Source organism: Mastomys coucha, unplaced genomic scaffold (genome assembly GCF_008632895.1).
Source record: "Mastomys coucha isolate ucsf_1 unplaced genomic scaffold, UCSF_Mcou_1 pScaffold9, whole genome shotgun sequence".
NCBI lineage: Eukaryota > Metazoa > Chordata > Mammalia > Rodentia > Muridae > Mastomys > Mastomys coucha.
In genome coordinates, this window is record NW_022196915.1 from 3321692 (window position 1) to 3344019 (window position 22328).

Genomic DNA, 22328 nt, shown 5'->3' on the forward strand with positions numbered 1-22328 from the left:
TTGAGAGCACTGTGGGTGTTCTCTGGGATTGTATTGCTCGGAGTTTGCTGGGCACCTTGATGTTTCCACAGAGCTAATAGCTCTGTGTATCTGGCTTCCCATTACCAATGTTTTTGATCTTTCTGAGGCTGAATTATGTAGGCAAAACTTGTCCAGATTTGTTTTCCAAAACCTGATTCATAATATAAGAACATAGAGCAGATATCAAGAAATGCATGGGGAACTTTTCCCTACCTTCTTCCAACCCTTTAGCTTAAAACATCTAGAAATTAATTCTGTCAAGATTACAACAGGTGTCAAATTCCATCTGTGTTTGTCCTTTCCAAGCTGAACTTCACAGCCCTAAGTAAGGCATTTCTGGGGCCAGTGGGAGGGACCTGCTCACTTACTCTTCATATCTCTGTTTACTTGAAATAGCCAGCAGTCACAGTAGAGAAGAGAAAGAATGCCTAATTACTTGGAGGAAAACACTTTACTAATTGCCTTTTTTAATAAAAATGATACAGTGTCATGCAAATTGCCTCTAATCTCAACACTCTCCTTGATCAGGCCTCTAAGCAACAGACTATGCCACCAAGACCATCTTCGTGAAATCACCTTGGCCTGGGGGTTGAATGCAGGAGTGTCACATTTAATTGTCTCCTTGGGCAGGAAAAGCAATCAGAGAAAAAAATAGAATCACATTTAAATGTTACCCAATCTTGAAACCAAATATTTACTTAAAATAACCATATGGCAGAAGAAATGAGAGCTGATTTGATCCTTGCTCTCTGTTCCTCCTGGGCAAAGTAAGAACTGAGTGGCTATGTTTTTCAAAGACGATTAACTGGTTTTAAATGAAAACTATATGTGAAGTTAGATTTGTTTTAATGAAGAAAAGGGCATTGCTTTTGCTGAAGAAGAAAGCTCTCCTGGTAGCTGTCATCTCTGATCTTGGTTTTGTTTTGTTTCACTTTTTTTTTCTGGTGAGTACTAATATTTTGTAGTACACATTCTCAAAACAGATTCTAATCATAAGGAAGCAGAGATTTTGTGATCAATTTCTGTGGTAGACTGACATTATCAAACTGGGAACACAGTTGAGCTTCGAGTAGACATCTCTCTGAGAAGCCAAGGTAAAAATGAAGGGCAATGTCAATAGACTTTGGGATATACGGGGACGGCCAAACCTGTGCTGCAGAACCCGCAGTTCACATCTGACACAGAGCAGGCATGATCAGCTCTGCTTTGGTGAGGCTGTATATGCCAGAGACAGCACCTTCGGAAAAACACATTTTATTTCCATATTGCTTGAAATGGAGTGACACTCATCGTCATGAGCACTTGTGAGTGGTGCCCCTTTGAAGTCCATGAAACTACCAGGAGGTGGGGCCCGTTTAGTTTAAGTCAGTAATTTAGGAAGAGCTCTGAAGGCAATATCTACCCTGGCTCTGGTCTAGCTCTAGACTTCCTGTGTGCACCATGAGAACAAGGACCCAGCCTTCCTGTTCTGACACTAGAGACAGAGTGACTCCTGCAGCCATGCCTTCTCTGACCAATGAACAGAAGCCTGACATGACCCCAAACCAGAGAAACCTTCCTCTCTTAAGTAGCTACACTCAGGTATTTGGTGACAGAGATGAGATGTGAAAAGACACATCATGCAGAATGCACAGCTGCATTAGGAAACGTAACAATGGGTGGGTTCTGCAAGTCAACTACCTGGTCTTCTCTTTTTCTAGCATCTATTTTCCTATTTGCATATGCCTGCTGAACAAGCTCTGGTTAAGCAAGCCAGTAAGCAGCACGCCTCACCGGCTTTTGCATCAGCTCCTACTTCCAGGTTCCTGCTTAGGTGTTTAGCTTGAATGTATATCAATGCCCTTGGAGACAGGAAAAGGTTGTGAGCCACCGTCTGGGTGCTGAGAATCAAACCCAGGATTCTGGAAGAGCAGCCACTGCTCTTAACTATGGGGCCATCTATCTCTCCAGCCTCCTGATTGTCCTTTTAATAATAACAGCTGAAGAAACTTTTTGGAGTAGGCCATTTTCCATCAATGATGTCTTGTGGACACTTAGGAGCCTGCCAGATAGGGAGACTAGTAAAGTAGCCCTGAAGGTTATCCTTGGGTTGCACTGCTGTGCCAGGGCAGCTGTTAATAACTTGACACCATACATCTGTCAGTTGACTCTGAAAATGTAAATCATTGATTCATATAACTAATTTTCAATTATTTCTTTTTAATTGATATCTATCTCTTTAAGGTTTGTTTTTATTTATTTGGGGGGGGGGGTGGAAGAAGTGAAATGGTGACCCAAACATGGGAAGAGTTTAGGTTTGCTTTACCCTGCTCCAAAGACTCACTGTGGTTTCCACACATGGCTTGTAGATGACCTTCACCTCTACAAGTTTACAGCGAAAACTGGCAAGGCACCCAGATGTGCAGCTAGACAGTGCACTTGTCACAAGAAGTAATTTACAGCAGCTGCAGAACTTGCCACCTCTGCCTTTGGGTAGAATCGTAGGTGTCTTAGTCAGGGTTTCTATTCCTGCACAACACCATGACCAAGAAGCACGTTGGGGAGGAAAGGGTTTATTTGGCTTACTTCCATATTGCTGTTTATCACAAAGTCAGGACTGGAATTCAAGCAGGTCAGGAAGCAGGAGCTGATGCAGGGGCCATGGAGGGATGTTCCTTACTGGCTTGCTTCCTCTGGCTTGCTCAGCCTGCTCTCTTATAGAGCCCAAGACCTCCAGCCCAGGGATGACACTACCCACAAGGAGCCCTACCCCCTTGATCACTAATTGAGAAAATGCCCCACAGCTGGACCTCATGGAGGCACTTCCCCAACTGAAGCTCCCTTCTGTGATAACTCCAGCCTGTGTCAAGTTGACACACAAAACTAGCCAGTACAGTAGGGTTTTACTAAGTCATTTGGACTTAATTTTTATTAGCAACTTGGAGCACAGGAAACTGATATTAATTTTTGTGGGCACAATAAAAATAGAGGATTTTATCCACACAATTCCAAACCCTTCAACAAGGGTCATAAGGCCTTTGACCTGAATACCAACTATTTATAAATAAAACAAGCTGAAGATGTTAAATTGTCAGAGACACACTCCAGAGAAAGCTGGTGCATGGAATCACTTACTGAGAGAAAGGCAATTATCCCAGTCAGTCTCTACTACCTGCAGAGTTTAACACAGGGCAGTGGGTGCTCCAGTGACGCTGTGAGTTGAGAGTTCAGAACATGACCTCTTTGACAGGGAGACTTCCACAGCGTCCTCAACTCCAGCCAGCATATGCGACTTATGCTTTACCCTTCACACGTGTCTTGTAAAGATAACATGAAATGTAAAATACCCATTACCACCAACACACTATCCCACAAACACAGGGAGCTGGATGGCTCTGATACTAATCAAAACTCCATCTACCTTCTCTAAAACAGAACCCCTGGAAAAGACAGCTTCTCATTTACTCATTATAGCCCTAGGCTCCAGCATCATAGGTTATTTACTTCTGTATACAAGAACTTCTCCGGGGATGAGAAATATATTTCAGAACCTTTGTGCCTCTTTTAACCTTTTCCTTTTTTCAACTTGAAAACCGGACATAATGTTTTCAATGAGTCAAATCCCAGCCTATCTCTCTCAGTCTCTGTCTCTGTCTCTGTCTCTCTGCCTCTCTCTGTCTCTCTCACACCCACGCGCACGCGCGCGCACACACACACACACACACACACATTAGACAATTTAACCACACTAACCCCTTTTCTCCTTTGAATTCTTGATTCTATAATCCATCCCACTATTCAATCTTTACTCTCCTTAACAAGGAACTAATTGTACTCCACACCTTACAAGGCTCTATCTGACATATATGTAGATTGTTCAGGGACTTGTCCCTTGTTTTCAATACCTCTCCTATTCCCTGGGGAGCCCTCCATTCCTCATCACATTGTTCTGGCAACTCCCAACCAGTCAAGACACCAAATTGTTCCTGGACTCAAAGTGGGTTTGGAATATTTGATTTGTTGATGGAAAAAGCCAATGGCTACATGTTTTTAGAGCACAGCACCAAAGAAAAAGGTAGGGATTGCTGCTTCAAACATGCCAGGCTGAGTGAGCTAAGACTGGGTCACCTGAGACCTTGTCTCCCTGTTGGGGAAGCTTTCAGACTTCCGACTCAGTAAGTTTGGTCTGAGCAAAGGAACTTCTAACATATTCAGATCTATCCCAGTGCTTCTCAGCTGGGAGCTACACTTCCAATGCTAATAATTTCCAGGAATACCCTAGGTGCTTTCTTGCTAAGGCCAGTTTCCAATAGCCTTTCCCTTTCTGTAACAAATCCAGTTCTCTTCCGTAAGCTACTTCGGCTGATGACTTGTAACAAAATTTTGAATTTGTGAGATAATTTGGTACTGTAGCTTGAGCACTTTTTGGTTAATCAAATATCCGCATCCAAAAGGTCCATGGAGGCAGGGATGAGCCTGCATTCCAATTTCCTTCCTTGACTTCCATTCAACTTGAGTTGTCTCTGCAACAAGAAGCAGCCCCTAAGTTTTGAAGTCTTTATTTTGGGTCCCATTTAGTAAAACCAGTGTTCCCAGAAACACTGTGTTTTGCTCTTTGGAAAATAAATTTGTTAACTTATTTTAATTTTAACTTTGTGTTGTGTCCAAAACAAATCTTCACTTATGACACTGATATTAAGAATGTTTGTTTCTGGTGGCTGGAGTGGAAGCTCATCCTTTAAGATGATGGACTGCTCTTAAGAAGACTGGAGTTCAATTCACAGCACTCACAATCCACAGCATACAACAGCCTATAACTCCAGCTACAGGGATCCAATGGCCTCTCTGGCCTCTCCAGGGACCTCACTCATATACACAAACACCCCCCCCCACCCCCCACACACATATATAATTTTTAAAGTAATAAAATAAATCTTTAAAAAAATTCTACATAGCATCCTCAAAGTGATTATTCAACACAAGGACATGCTTTACTCTTCAGGGACAATCTCTTGAAATCTAAGTAATGATTTTCAGAGCCAGCTCTCATTCTCTCTGCTAGATTCACTAGTTCTCAAAGCTGGCTATAAGGTTGAAAAATTATAGTCTTTTAGAAGACGATGAACTTCAAGGTCACATAGACCATAAGACTAGCACCGCTAGAAGATCAACCTCTACCATTCCAACTTCTAGGGTGATTTACTTCCCATCTCATAAGAGAGATTATTGGCCAGATTATGGCACCCATAGCAACGACTTCTCCCACTATTACAAATTTTACAGAAGTAAAATCACCTTCCTACTGTACTGCATTTTCTCCTCCCTCCTCCCAACTCTGAGCCTGTTGCTGACTCCTTGTTACTCTAGCTCCACTATCCACTATTATTCCACAACTATTGAAAGTACAAAAAAAAAAAAAAAAAAAAAAAAAAAAAAAAAAAACAAAAAGAAAACCTTTGTAGATTTATCCTGCTCAGAATGCCAGGTGGTACACCAAACATCAAGTCTAAGTTCACCTTTCCTGTTTGGCATTCATTTGTTGCTGTCTGGGAAATGTGTCCTGGTGTTGCTTTGGGGAAATCATTTTTCCCAAGCTTCTCAGCTAATAACCACTTATCAGTGAGTGCATACCATGTGTGTTCTTTTGAGATTGTGTTACCTCACTCAGGATGATATTTTCAAGATCCAACCATTTGCCTAAGAATTTCATGAATTCATTGTTTTTAATAGCTAAGTAGTTCTCCATTGTGGAAATGTACCACATTTTCTGTATCCATTCCTCTGTTGAGGAACATCTGGGTTCTTTCCAGCTTCTGGCTATTATAAATAAGTCTGTTATGTACATAGTAGAGCATGTGTCCTTATTACATGTTGGAATATCTTCTGCATAGATGCCTAGGAATGGTACAGCTGGAACTTCAGGTAGTAATATGTCCAATTTTCTGAGGAACCTCCAAAATGATTTCCAGAGGGATTATTCCAGCTTGCAATTCCACAAGCAATGGAGGAGTGTTCTTCTTTCTCCACATCCTAACCAGCATCTGCTGTCCTCTGAGTTTTTGATCTTAGCCATTCTGACTGGCGTGAGGTGAAATCTCAGGGTTGTTTTGATTTGTATTTCCCTGATTGCTAAGGATGTTGAACATTTCTTTAGGTGCTCCTCAGTCATTCGGTATTCCTCAGTTGAGAATTCTTTGTTTAACTTTATACCCCATTTTTTAATAGGGTTATTTGGTTCTCTGGACCCAAGATACAATTCACAGACCACATGAAGCTCAAGAAGAAGGAAGACCACCATGTGGACACTTTAGTCCTTCTTAGAAGGGGGATCAATATACCCATAAGGGGAGATACAGAGACAAAGTGTGGAGCAGAAACTGAAGGAAAGGCCATCCAGAGACTGTCACACCTGGGGATCCATTCCAAATACAGTTACCAAACCCAGATGATATTATGAATTCAGGGAAGTGCTTGTTTACAGGAACCTGATATAGCTGTCTTCTGAGAGGCTCTGCAGTGCCTGACAAATACAGAAGTGGATGCTCACAGCTATCCATTGGACTGAGCACAGGGTCCCCAATGAAGAAGCTAGAGGAAGGACCCAAGGAGCTGAAAGGGTTCGTAGCCCCATAAGAGGAACAACAATATGAACCAACAAGTACCCCCAGAGCTCCCAGGAACTAAACCACCAACCAAAGATTACACATGGAGGGACCCATGCTCCAGCCACATATGTAGCAGAGGATGGCTTTGTAGAACATCAGTGAGAGGAGAGGCACTGTTTCTGACTATGTGAACTTTCTTGAAATCATATAATTGATAAGCAACAGAATCTGGAACTAGAACCTGGCTCAGATGCTAATGTCCCATGACATACACATACAGAACACAACAAAAAGTTCAATTAACCGTAGTGCATTGTCAGGAACATGAGTTAAGGGAATTCTTGCAGGTTAGATATACTGAGTTCCATATAGAAGATGGAGTGGGATGGGATGAAGGAGATGATCAGTACCTCCTTACTTACAAAAGCAACATTATGTGTAAGCCTTTCATTGACAGTGAACTTAAATGCCCATTCACTAAACCACATCTCTCTCAAGTTATTGCATACTTGACATCACAGTATTCTAGAAATTACATTCATATGCAGGCCCTCCTATGTCTTAATATCTTAATAGGTGTTTTTACCTTTTTGTTTTATTTTTTTCCCTCACAGGTGTAATTAAACAGTTGGATACAGCCTGTGAGATAGCTCAATGAGTAAGGATGTATTCAGTCAAGGCTGATGACCTGAGTTAAATCCCTGGGACCTACACAACGGAAGATGAGAACAGACTCCTTTAAATTGCCCTCTGATCTACACATGCACACATATGCAAATGCACTTATAACACTATTTTTTTAATTAATAAATCTTGGCAGCAGGTTCGTTATCTACCTCAATGGTTTGTGTTCTTGAATGGAAGATGTATATGTGTATGTGTATGTATATGTATATGTAATATAGAGACAGAGAGAGATAGAGGTGGAGATAGAGATATAGATGTTTCTTAAATAGCTCAATAGCTGTGCCATTACCTAACTTCCACACAGTTAATCTATGTCCTGCCAAGAGTCCTGAGTTATTACTTACTAAACTCTATATTTTATCTTGGCTGCTCTGGACCCAGGGACCTGCACAACTGGGCCATGTTCTGGGTCATGCTCTTCTGGATCCTTCATGTGGTAGCTATGTCTCTATGTCCTGTACTTTTTTCAAACATGTGTGACTCCTCTCCTCCACACTCAGATGATATGGCAGATCTCCTTCTTCCTCCCTTCCCAGTCCCAGGCCCAGGAATCCTAAAGTCCTGCCTCTGTCTGCCTTGCCCAGCTATTGATTGTTAGTAACTTTATTTATCAATTAGAACCAAATGGGGAAAGGTTCCCAGAAGCTATGTGCAGAAATTCTCATACAAAGTTTTGTTGGAGAACATAATTAGCATTCATAATATAAGTAGCTACATTTCCTCCTTCTTGACCAATTAAAAAGGCCCTTTTCTTCAGATATACATTGAACATAATTATAACAAATATGTAAATTGTAAGGTATGATATATATTTATAACATCTAGTCCATCATATTTGGCAATTTAGATAAAGTCTATTCTAAAATAGTTTATAATTCTATACCTGAATTATGTTTGGTTTTAACTTGTATTACCATCTGAATACCATCCTTTTAAATTTATATCATCTTCTTTAATGCTAAACAATTTAAGTTTGATTTTTGAGGTTATACATAGTCTTCAACCCTGCCAGAGAAGGAATTAAATATCACCCAAATATATATGAAGCATAAAGATATACCTACCAAAGCTTATACAAATTTTAAAGACTGCTGACTGCTCGGACAATTCACATTATTTCTCAAAACATTGGGGCATCTGTTATCAACCTTCTATCCTAGAAGCATCTGACAGACCTTAAGTGAAGCAGGAATTATGAAGGACTAGCTTACATTGTCTTCTCAGAGCTTAGCAATCGAATATCTTGTATCTGATTTGTCCTTTTTTTGACAACATCTCGTCTGTAGTTGAAATTAAGGTATTTTTTTGTCCAGTGGTAAGCTTGCCACAATTGGAGCAACTCCATATGGAGGTAATGATGTTCAATATCTTCTTTGAAGTGGGGTAGAGATACTTGCAGAAACACATGTCTCCTAGTTTAAAAAAAAACTTATCAATGATAAAATGATTTTAAATGTCATATTTCATGGATCTCTGATGTTTTTTGAAGACTATCTATATATAGTATATCTAAATAGTTAAACCTTGAATATTCTTAGCTATTTACTATTTGAATAATCTTGAAAGTATTTTATTATAATTCAGTCAGAATCTAATATTACCAGGAGTTTGTTATCTGACCTTTAATTTGTATTACTTAATCATCCTGAAGAGTTTGTAATAGCAGCTATTAAGAACTGCTTCTAAGTCTTCTCTATTCTTAAATGAGCTGCATAGGAATAATTCCTATCTAAGAGAAACAAAATTACTTTTAAATTTTGTATCAATATACAAAGATTTATACCAATGAAAATCTTAAACCTCTATCAATATATAAATTCTGTACCAATGTAAGAAAATATAACTTCAATTCTGTATAAAAATATAAAGGTTGCTACTAATGTAATATTATGGCTATAAAAATGATAAATATAGTGTCAGTCAGTGGTAGCTCACATCTTTAATTTCAGCACTTGGGAGGCAGAGGCAGGTAGATTTCTGAGTCCAAGGCCAACCTTGTCTACAGAGTGAGTTCTGGGACACACTACACAGAGAAACTCTGTCTTAAAAAACCAAAATCAAAAAAATAAAAAAAAGAAAGAAAGAAAGAAAAAAGAAAGGAACAAAGAAAGAAACAATAAATATAGTAATCCATATTCATATATCTAATTTCTTATAATATGACTTTATGCCCAATTTTTCTTTTCAACCCCCTTCCCTTTACCTAAGAAAGGATGTAAAAGAGGAAAGGAAAGGTAGAAATTCCCAAATCTAAGCTCTCTATTTAGTTTCCTCCCTCATATTTTTAAATTATGAGTATTTCCAAATTATCCCTTAAAATGACAACCTATTTATAATTTATAAGATAACCATAGCCAGACATCCAAACCCAAGGAATCAAGATAACGACTCTACAGTTTCTTCTTGTTGAATTAGGTTGATGAATTTTTTAAGGGGTAGGAAGGGGCACGAAAATTAGAAAAATTGGTTAGACTTAAAGTTAACTTTGGAATTTGTTATCCAGTCTCTGCATGTTTAGAATGTTTAGGGATTAACTGAAGTCCTGATTAGAACCATCTGAAAGTCTGGATGAACCAAGGTAATCAGGAATCAGTAGGCACTTTTAAAGCTGTTCTGGAAGCAAGTCTCTGGAAACAGCACGAGCAGCAGACCATTTTAGTATCCCAGAGGATGAATCTTGTCAGTGCTATACTTCGGTGTTTCATTCTGTAATATATGAATCTTACAACCAAAAATGTAGTTTTAAAAAGATATTTGTATGGATTGTGTAAGGTGCACAGAAAAGTTAAGAGTTAATATTTGCTCCTTGTTTGAGCAGGTGAAAGACAACTGCCTTTTCTATGAATTAGTTTGGTCAATAATCAATTATAATAAATCTTTATTCATGCCATGTGAAGGATGGCATGATAAACTTTAAGAAATTCATAATCAATAAGATTTATTGGCTAATTTTAGCTGAAGTTTTGGCTAGATACATTTTTGTATCTAAGCCAGATTTAGGACTGTTGCCACATGGAGGGATCAAGAAATTATGTAACCTGTTCTGTTTGATCTTCTCGAATTTTTCTTTCCTGTCTGTAGCCAAGATCTTCAGAGAGTCTTCACCTATAATATCTAGTCCATATTACTTTGGATGGGGACCAAAGCCTTTTCTCCTTTCTAGTTAACACAAATACAGAGCCTCTCTCCCAAAATAGCATGTTCTTGGTCCAGAAGCCTGAAATCAATTGGTTCAATTTAACAAACTCTTTTTTCTTAGGGACTGCTCTACTCTTACCTCTCTCCCAGAGGATTAGTAATCTCATTAATACCATCAAATTTATAACCATCTTCATTTTGATAATTAAAACAACTCAAAGCAATTAAAATAATTTCAAACAATTATTATTATGTGCCTGTGCCTTTGTTTCCTACATTTGAGTTCAAAGACCTGGATTTCTTTATTTTTCTAAGTATAAATAATTACCACTGTTTCTTCTTTCTATCCCTAAGACAATACAATGTTGCTTTATTCCTCCCTTCTAAGGAGATTAGTATCTGTGGCTACTTATATCTCTTTTCTCTTTATACAACTTAAACAATTACTACTATTTCTCCCTTCTATCCTTAAGACAATGCATTTTCCCTCTATTCCCTTCTATGGAAATTAATTTCTCTTTAATCCCTTTAAAATCTTTATTACTTAAAAACACAGCAATTACTACTAATTCTCCCTTCTATCACTAAAACAATGTAATTTTCCTTTTTCTTCCCTTCTATGGATATATTTATATCTCCTTTTTATATAACTTGGATTAACATCTTTTCCTATGTATTTAACTTTAATTAAATCCCCTTCTATTTTCTCTATAAGCCTATTTTTAGGCTGATTTATGAATGGATGTCATACTAAGCTATCCTAGAATTGCTGAGTTCCAAGAATCTGGTTGGTTATGAAGCCTTGACTTCATTTATCATCAGTTCCTCCATTCCCATCTTGTTCAAGCTCTCTGTGGCCCACCTTACCCCACTAATATAAATCTGTTCTCTGCTGCCTGCCTTCTCACAGCAGAAGCTGTTAGTCTCCAGAGCTTAAGCTCTCACAGCAGCCCATAACCTGAGAGAGCATTTGGCTGAATCATTAGATAACCGTCCTTGTCCTTGGGTCAGTCTAGATGTGTCCTAGCTTTAAGCCACAGACCCCAGATTCATGTGTGTCAAACTAATATGAACTTTTATCCTAGCTCTGAACCTTCAAGTCATGCGGAGGAACCATGTGGCTCTGCTCAGCTTAACTGACAAACCAGTTGTCCTTGCCTCTTAGTCTTAAAGGGAAGGCATATGGATTCCATTCAGGAATCTCCAATTAATTTCTAAGAGTAAGTTCTTGCTCTACTTTAGGTGCCATCTATAGAATTAATTTTTTAATTAATAAGTCCCAGCGACAGGTTTGATATCCACCTCAATGGTTTATGTTACTAAATTTTACATATATATGTATATATATATATATATGTATATATGTGTATGTATATATACATATATATATTTGTGTATATATATGTATATATACATATATATAAATAAATAAATACATATATACATAAATATGCATATATATACATATATATCATATTTTTATATGTCTTAAACAGCTCAATAGATGGGCCATTGCCTAACCTCCACATGGTTAATCAACCTCCTGCCAATAATCCCTAGTTATTCTATATTCTATCTTAGCTGCTCTGGCTTGCATTCTCCTGGCTCACTCAGATGGTGGCTGTTTCTCTGTCCTATACTATTTTCAAACATGCTGTCTCTCCTCTCCTCCACACTACCCCTGCATATTGGATCTCCTTCTTCCTCCTCCCCTCCCAGCCCCAAGCCCAGGAATTCTAAAGTCCCTCCTCTGTCTGCCATGCTCAGCTATTGGTTGTTGACATCTTTATTTACCAATCAGAACCAACTGGGTACATGTGTGTGATAGTGTTTGTGGAGGCCAGAGGTCAATCTCAGGTGTCACTCCTTAGGAGGAATCACTGTCTTTTTTTAGACACCAGAGAGCCTCAGAGATGCTCCTGTAGTTGCTTTCCAATGCTGGCTTCTCAACTGTTTGCCACTACACACAGCCTTTTGCATGGGTACTTTGGGTTAAGTTTAGGTGCTCATGTTTGTACTTTCTGGCTTAGCCATTGTTCCCGCCACCCCACCCCAATCTCATACACAAAGGAGTATCACTGGTTTTGGATGATTGCTTAAGACTACAGGATGTCACTGAAAACTATACAGAAAGAGAAAAACAAAGGTAGGAACTTCTCTAGACACTCCTCTGCTTCTCTTTATAAATTAGCAATTGTGTTTAAGTGACATTGATGTAGTTGGATCTGATGATGGGATTTAAACCCCTCAAATACTAAGAGATGTTCAGTATCCACAATTCTCCTGTCCCCACCCATCACTTACTCTTCTCTTAGCTGATGACTTTGTGGGCTGTGAATGTTCCTTCTGAATTTTCAATTCTGCATGACAGACAAAGTTCTGTGGAAAATTACATGCAACATGTTATTCTCTTAAAAGGCTGTACAATTTCATTAGATCTAGAAAGTGTTCTTGGAATGTCACCAACTTGGCAGTGTTCTTCTGGCAAGAGTCATTGGTTATAATAGAGTAAGATTGAGCTGAATTAAGGTGCTAAGCTTTCTATGGGAATGTTCCAAATCTTTTCTGAAGCAGTAGCAAGAATGTTGACCAAGCTGAAATAGATAGCTGTGGGTACTGGAAGGTGAAAAAGCCTTCAGCTGTTTACCTAAATGCCAGATTATTTATATTAACAGGAGCTTAATAAATGGATTGTTCAGACATAAGACATTTTTCAAATGCTTTGTGTTCTCTTAATCAAAAGGATGATATTAGCACTTAGCTTTCAATTATAAAATTCCTGCTGAACATATGGCAATAACTCAAGCTCTGATCTGTCTAATATTTGCAAAGCCTTAGAGCAGTGATTTTCAGCTGGAGACAATTTTCACCCCAGATTGCACCCAGCAATGTCTGGAAACATTTCCACCAGAACAGGTTGGACAATGAGTCCCTAACTGTCACTTCTTTCTTTCCTGCCCCAAATCCTCCTTTATACTAGCGCCCAGGCATCAGGGGACTAGTTCTTGGAGCATGACTCCTTTCTCTTTCAGTGCAGCTAGAATCTCTCTGCTTGGGTCACAAACCCAGGATCAGAAAAGGAGGTGTAACTCCTGACTCAATCCCTGTTTCTAAGGCACGTCTTGCAGCTTCTGCTACTTTGAAATGCCCAACTCTTTACTTAGTGACATGGAATTTTAAATTTCTGATTGAAAGAATTTGTAACATACTGTTTTTCACACACTACTGTCTATTTAAATATAAAATCATCTAAGGGAGCTGGATAGATGGCTCAGCTTGATGCTCTTGAAGCAGATCCCAGTTTGATTCCCAACACTCATATGAAGCAGCCCACAATCACCTCTAATTCCAGCTACAGGAGATCTAAATGTCTTTTCCCACCTCTACAGGCACCATACATGGATAAACACACATACACACAAATAAAAGTAAAGCAAATCTTTAAAAAGTTAAATAAGGATAAACCAGAGCTATTACAACAAAGCACCCTAATAAATACTGGTGGGTGGCATTTCCCTTATAGAAGCACAGTGAGTAAAGTGAGATAGGTCCTTTTCACCCATGTGGTTTCAGACCAAGGTAACGGGCAGACATGACAACACCTTACACTTCCAAACCCTGTGTGGTCACTTTCTATAGTAATGTCCCTGTTCTCAGACTGCAGCCAGCACATGCTGATGTCTCTACTCACAAGCAAAACCACAAAGACTGCAGTGAAAGAAGACAGCTTTGTCTTATGAGAGGACATGAAATGTCAAAGAAATAAGCTACTAAGCAGATTCAGCAGCAGAGTTCCCTAGCCTATAACTTGACCTGATTGTGCAGTGCCTTATACAACAGTGATTAGTCTCAGATCACACCCTTGGAATCTCCCACTAGGTTTTTGGTAACATATCTACCCACACTCAAAGATTCCCAAGAGAACACAGAATCTTATAAGTACATGGAAATTATCCAAAGGGAAGGTAACTGCATGTCAGAAAGACAGGAAATCACTTCATAATGATTCAGTCACTCAGTTGCCAGGGCTTGAGAATTTGAACCTATGGAAGGGAATTATAAAATGAATTACAAAAAGATTCAAATGTCATCATTTTAACATTATAATAAGTAAGTCTATTTAAAATATCAAATTTCAGGATTAAAAAGCAAATATATACATATATATGCATAGTTTTCTTAGATTTTGAGTCCCAGAAGAGGATAAAAAGAACAAACAAAAAGAATGGCTCACAATATTTTAAATTTTGTAAAAACATATGCATATGTTTTAATTTTAATTTATAACTGCTGTTTGTTTTGTAAGAGATTAAACAAATAAACGAAAACTCACAGTAAGGTATTTTGTTAAAATATTTAATGCTAAAAGTAAGACAAAGGAGCTGAAACCATCCAGTGGAAAAAAGACAGCATTTTCAACAGATGGTGCTGGCTCAACTGGCGGTTAGCATGTGGATAAATGCAAATCAATCCATTCCTATCTCCTTGTATAAAGCTCAAGTCCAAGTGGATCAAGGACCTCCACATACATCCAGATACACTGAAACTAATAGAAAAGAAAGTGAGGAAGAGCCTCAAGCACATGGGCACAGAGGAAAATTTCCTGAACAGAACACCAATAGCTTGTGCTCTAAGATCAAGAATTGACAAATGGGACCTCATAAAATTACAAAGTTTCTGTAAGGCAAAAGACACTGTCAATAGGACAAAATGGCAACCAACAAATTGGGAAAAGATCTTTAACAATCCTATATTTGATAGAGGGCTAATATCCAATATATACAAAGAACTCAAAAAGTTAGACTCCAGAGAACCAAATAACCCTATTAAAAAATGAGCTGCAGAGCTAAACAAAGAATTCTCAACTGAGGAATACTGAATGGCTGAGAGGTACCTAAAGAAATGTTCAACATTCTTAGTCATCAGGGAAATGTAAATCAACACAACCCTGAGAGTACTAGTTAGTTCATATTGTTATTCGTCCTAAGGGGCTGCAAAACCCTCAGCTCCATAGGTCCTTTCTCTAACTCCTTCATTGAGGACCCTGTACTCAGTTCAATGGATGGCTGTGAGCCAGTGTAGGGGAATGCCAGGGCCAATAAGTGGGAGAGGGTGGGTGGCAGGAATGGGGAGCGCAGGGAGGCAACAGGGGTTTGTTTTTGTTGCTTTTGTTTGTTTCTTTGTTTTTTGGAGAGGAAACTGGGAAAGGAGAAATTTACATGTAAATAAAGAAAGTATCTAACAAAAACAAAAACAAAAACAAAAACCTGAGATTCCACCTCACACCAGTCAGAATGGCTAGGATAAAAAACTCAGGTGACAGCAGATGCTGGAGAGGTTGTGGAGAAAGAGGAACACTCCTTCACTGCTGGTGGGATTGCAAGCTGGTATAACCACTCTGGAAATCAGCTTGGTGGTTCCTCCAGAAATTGGACACAGTTCTACCAGAGGACCCAGCTATACCACTCCTGGGCATATACCCAGAAGATGCTCCAACATGTAATAAGGACACATGCTCCACTATGTTCATAGCAGCCTTACTCATAATAGCCAGAAACTAGAAACAGCCCAAATGTCCCTCAACAGAGGAATGGATACAGAAAATGTGGTACATCCACAAAATGGAGTAATTCTCAGCTACTAAAAACAATGAATTTATGAAATTCTTAAGGAAATGGATGGATCTGGGGAATATCATCCTGGGTGAGGTAACCCAATCACAAAAGAACAAACACAGTATGCACTCTCTGATAAGTGGTTATTAGCCCAGAAGCTCGGAATACCTAAAGTACAATCCACAAACCACAAGAAACTCAAGAAGGAAGACCAAAGTGTGGATACTTTGTTCCTTCTTAAAAGGGGGAACAAAATACCCCTGGAAGGAGTTGCAGAGACAAACTATGGAGCAGAAACTGAAGGAAGGACAATCCAGAGACTACTCCACTTGGGAATCCTTCCCATATTCAATCATCAAATCCAAACGCTATTGTGGATGCCAGCAAGTGCAGGCTGACAGGAGGCTGATATAGCTGTCTCCTGAAAGTCTCTGACAGTACCTGACTAATACAGAAGTAGAGGCTCACAGCCATTCATTGGACTGAGTACAGGGTCCCCAATGAAGGAGCTAGAGAAAGGACCCAAGGAGCTAAAGGGTTTGCAGCCCCTTAGCATGAACAACAATATGAACTAACTAGTACCCTCAGAGTTCCCAGGGACTAAACCACCAACCAAAGAGTATACATGGTGGGACTAATGGCTCCAGCAGCATATGTAGCAGAGGATGGCCAAGTCAGACATCAATGGGAGGAGAAGCTCTTGGCCCTGTTAAGGTTCTATGCCCCAGTGTAGGTGAATGCCAGGATCAGGAATTGGGAGAGGGTGGGTTGGTGAACAGGGGGTCGAGGGAAAAAACAGGTTTTTTGTTGTTGTTGTTGTCGTTGTTTTTGGTGTATTTTTGTTTTATTTTATTTTATATTTTTTTTGAGAGGTGAAACTGGGAAAGGAGATATCATAAGACATGTAAATAAAGAAAATATAATAAAAAATAAATAAAGTTAACCAGGAAAAATGAATTTACTTATATATGAATCAAAATATCACTGTCATTTTATTATTAATTATTGAAATTAAGAGAAAATAAAATAAAAACTAATGTAGATGAGAGAGTATGCAAACTCTCAACCTGGATGTCTATGTCAACCAGCAAGAATGAATGTTAAATAAAATATTTACATGTGAAAAAAAAATCTATAGCCCCAGCATATTAGACTAAAACAAATGCTAAAAATGTCACTGAATAAGTGAATGATACTGGTGATAAGTTATCTTAATTTTCAACTTGATAAGATTTAGAATCACTACCTACCCACTGCGGGTGGCACCATCCATTGGCTGTGGTCCTGGCCTATACAGAAAGAAGAAAGTGAGCCCAACACTTGCATTCATCATTTCTGCCTCTTGATGCAGATGCAGTTTGACTCAAGCATCTGCTGCCATGAGGGCCTGTTAAGGAGACTTCCTGCCATGATGGACTGCCCTAGTTAAAGAAAAGTAGCTAAGACAATGTCCAAAAGAAATTGAAATGCCACAGGAGAAGGAAGAGCAAATATGTGGTTAGAAAGATTTAAATTTATTGTACCTAAAATTTTAAAATAAAAATTATATGCATTGAGGGTTTTGGGTACATAAATAGGTACTACACATGTAAAAACTAACCCCTGAATGATGGAAGGAAGATGAAAGATCTCAGCATTGTTCTTAACAATGCACTGGGTGAGCTAAAGACATTCATTCTAATCTCTAGAAAACTGTTAATGAAAGTTCAAGTATTTATATACTTAAAATACTGATTAGAGTAGAATTATAAAAATATCTACCAACCTAATGAAAATATATAAGAAGTAAATAAATACATAAGCAAAAATTAGTGAAATGATCTATTTAAGTTTCTATATCTATAATTAGCTTTAAATATTAAAAGATGAAATATTGTTATGCAGAGGGGAAAAGATTTAAAAACATGGTGATTCAGTTATGTTCAGAAAGTTAAAAGTTTGAAAATTATATAAAATATTGACAAAGTTGAACGGATTCAGCTAATATCAGATCAATAAAACTTTGTGCCAAAGAAGAAAAATTATAGAATATCAATCTTCCAGAAAATCTGCAGCAAACTTAAGCACATTAAATCCCCAAATCAAAATCAAATCCACAAAGTCAATATTGACAGAATTAAATATGAAACAGATGACTCTCTTATCATAACTGTAAACATTAAATCCCTCCTCAGACAAATAAGGATTGCCTGAAAATGTACTCACATGGGTACACGTGTGTGTGCATGCACATATATGCATACACACACAAAATCAATTTTAAAATTGTGGTTATAATTGCTTCTGATAAAAATAAAATTATCCTAGATGTGAGTAGCAAAACTCCTAGAAAGATCAAATAAGCACAAAATAATTCAGGTGTTTCTAAATAAGTCTTGTCTCAGAGAAAAGAAAACCATAAGAAAACTTCAGAGCATTTCCAATTAACAGTTAAAATGACATATACTGCATATATTTAAAGCCATTTTTCCAGCTGACTCTGTTGTGGTAAGTGCTAATATCAGAAATAAAGGAAGATCTAAAATCAAGGATGTGAAATTTTTTAGATAAGAAGGCAATCATGTAGTAAGTAAAAAGGAAGGAAATAATGAAAGAACAGAATTAAGATAAAAGTGCATAAATCAGAGGCTTTAAAGTAAATACTTCTTTTTCCTTCCAGAGAGGAAAAAAAATGTATAAATTGCAACAGCTTAAAAAAAAAAATAACGAAAAACCAAAGTGCCCATTTGGGACTAAAAGACAGCTGCATTGTTCATCCTTGGTGCCTGTGTCTCACCTGTTGCTTTTGTGAAACTCTACTGACAGTCCCTCTCCACGTCCAGGTTTGGATCATATGCAAACTGACCTCAGTAAATAGCCATAAAATAAGGTGACTCAGGATGTAAGTGCTCAAATCTTTGACTGACCACTCTCCAAGTTTAAAGCAAACATGAAGTGAGAGAGAGGGTCAGTGTGAGTCACACGAAGTTAGAGAATGAGACAGAGGGTCAGCTTGCGTCATCTGAGGAAATGCCACAGATGAGAGGATCAGCATAGCTGTTTCCCTTGGTCTGGAGACTGGCCACACAGGTGAGGGTCTCCCTGTTCAGTGGTTTTGCAGACAGATGGTTTCTCTGTGTGTCCTTTCTCAGTGCGTATGTGTAGACATATTTTCCTCTCTTCTTTTAAGGATGTCTGTCTTTGGAACCCTACTCTTCTGGGCTCAACAAACCTGAGTTAGCGCCACAAAGTTTTTTTTTTTTTCTTCCTCAAATGTTATAATGTGTAACCTCCGCATCTGACTGGGAGGACAGTCACAAATAGAGACCGGCTCATCTTTAAAGTAACTAATTTAAAAACAACTGTCACATTAGAGGTTGGAGCTTCAATGTATGAAGAGAGGTATGGAAACTCAGTTCATAGCCGAGGGTCACCAAAGGATTCATTTTTCAGGAAATAGATTCTGAGCACATAGGAGACGCTTATATAAGAAGTGCTCTTGATCACAACATCCACAGAGGCTGGAGGAAGAAATGGATAATGTGGAAGAAGCAGGGCTAGATACAGTCTCAACAGAGACTCTGGGGACCAATTTTGAGCTCCAGAGATGATCAGAGGTGTCCCCATAAGGACAGGCATTTGCTGTCCTGTTCTGACCGGTTTCTGGGTGACCTGAGCCTGGGGAAGGGGCATGACTTTAGAGAAGATAGTTCCCTTCAGCAGAGCCCATTCAAGAAGAAAAGTGGCAGCCAGGTGAGAAAGTTCTGCGGTCCTCAGAATGTTTTGGTACTAAAATCAAAGTGTATCTGCAGCACATCACTGGGGACAAGCTGTATGTACACTTCTGTCTTCACAACAGACCCTGGGTGGACCAGAGTTGGAAATTCCATGGAAGGAAATTCTTCTGACTGAGGACAGCAGCCTATCATGGAGAATGTCTTGTCATAAATCTGTGGAATATGGTATTCAACCGCCAAGTTAAATGGTGTCTGCATCTGGTAAGAAGAAACTCAAATTTCCAATCAATAATCAGAGAATCCTTGTTTAGCACAGAACAAAAAGCAAGAACAACTGGCCGTATAATTTAAATAGTCCATGATACCAGAGCCTGATAACTCAATTTGTACAGCCTGCAGTAGAGTCAGGTTTGTCTCACGTCTTCAAAGAGCCCTGTCAGTCATGTTACAGAGCAGTTAAATTAGCGCCTCCTGTTTGTTTGGCTTCCTGGCTTCCTCTTCCTAGTCTGTGGTAATTAAAGCCAAATCATGCTGCAACTTGACCTGGAGGGGCATTCAACACTCTGCTCCTTAAGAGGATCACACTGAAGGATGAAATCAGCCATGCAGAAAAAGATAAAAACAGCTTTGACTCCCGGAGGCGGGGGGTGAGCCCTGGCCACAGGACTTGTGAACATTTTCAGTCCATGCTCTTTCTCTCTTGGCTGCCGGCCCACAAGGCTTCACTGTTTACCTAATAGGGTTACAAGTGGGGACAGCCTTGCTGATGTGAGTAGACAGAAGGAGCAGGTAATCGGAAAAGAGGTTCAGAAAAAAAGGCGGGAAGAACGGCGCGTCCACACAGGCAGAGCACATTAAGAAAAAGCCTGCTCTTCACGACGTTTGTTTCTTTCCTTTTCTGTTTCTGAGGCAGAGTCTCTCCTGTAGTTCAGTCTGGCCTCCAGCCCTCAATCCTTCTGCCTCAGTCTGAGTGCTGTGATATCAGGTGTGTCCTAGGCTCCCAACCTGCTTCTTACAGAAATGTGATCGCATCAAAACATGAATAAGCCTCATGGATGGACAGAACAAAACTCAAACTGGAGCTATAGTATTGTTTTGTGGTGTTTTGCTAACGTAAAACCTTCCCTGCTGTTTGTCCAGTGCATGTTAATCTCCACAAAGCTCCTATTGAATTCTGAACCCTTACTAGGAGGTAAGCCTTTAGAAGTTAATTATGTCCCAAGGACAGAAGCCACAGCACTGAAGAACGTTTCCTTAAAAAAGAAGCATCTTCTAGAACCTTTGTCCTTTCTGCTGAGGGACCAGATCTTTTGAGTACAGACTCCTTCTTAGAGAACCAGACCTAAAGTTAAACTCAAGTTAATAGGTCCATACCTAACACGAATTTCCAGGCTACCGCCAACAAAACCTGAGTCTAGCACCAGTTTCCAGGTTATTCCCAAACAAATCTGCACCTCCGGGTTACAAGCCCACCCCTGACACCTCACTTCCTAACAACCACCAATCAGGAGGAAAGCAGAAGTTAAGTTTATGGTTAATACCATACCACTTATGTTAAAGGCCATAATTGTCCCCCAGTCAGATGTGTTTCAGGCTAGATACCCTATTCTTGCCTCTATAAATGCTTGCCTATAACTAGGCTTGGGGCCCCCTCCCATTCTCCTGTGTCAGAGATGGTGGTGTTGCCCAACCTTGAGCTTGCATAAAGAGACCCTAATGCGATTGCATAAGAATCCGCTCCTTAGTGGCCTTTTTAGGGTTCACAAAGTTTCCGGACACCACATTACCATATGAATGAGAGCCAAAGGACGATCATCCATGCCTGGGCTAGTGTGTGAGCCCTGACCAAATCCACGTCCAACTTTACACTGGACCCTCAGACTGTGAGAATTATTTTCTGCGGCCTATCTTACTAGCATGCATTGCGGCATGACTAGAAATAAGAATGCAGAAAAACGACAGGAGAACTCATCACAACTTTTGTCTCAGGAATTTCTTTCTCTTACATAAAAAGAAACTGAGTCAGAGTTCTATGGCTGTGAAGAGACAACATGATCATGCAAACTCATTTATAGGAAAACACTCTGTAGGGTCTGGCTTACAGTTTCAGAGGCTTACTGTATTATCATCATGATGGGAACATGGTAGATATGGTATTGGAGAAGAAGCCTAGAGCCACATCCCGATCTGTAAGCTGTAATCAAAGGGAGACAGTTGGGCCTGACATAGGCTTTTAAAACCTCAAAGTGACACACTTCTTCCAACAAGGCCACACCTCCTAATCCTTGCAATCCTTTCAAACAGTGTCAATCTCCGGTGACTAACCATGCAAATGTACTAGCCAATCAGGGCCACTCTCATTCAAACCACAATAGCCTTAGCTTGTTTAGCAACAGCATGAACTATTTTCTCAGCCAAGGGACAGTGTTGACACAGTATTGCCAGCACCTGTTCAGCAATGTTTTATTTGAGGCAGGGAGAGCCAAGCCTCTTTATCCCTCCCGGGTGAGCTGGTATTGTAATATAGAAGGTCTTCAGTAGCCAAATAAAGAAGAGGTCATAAAACA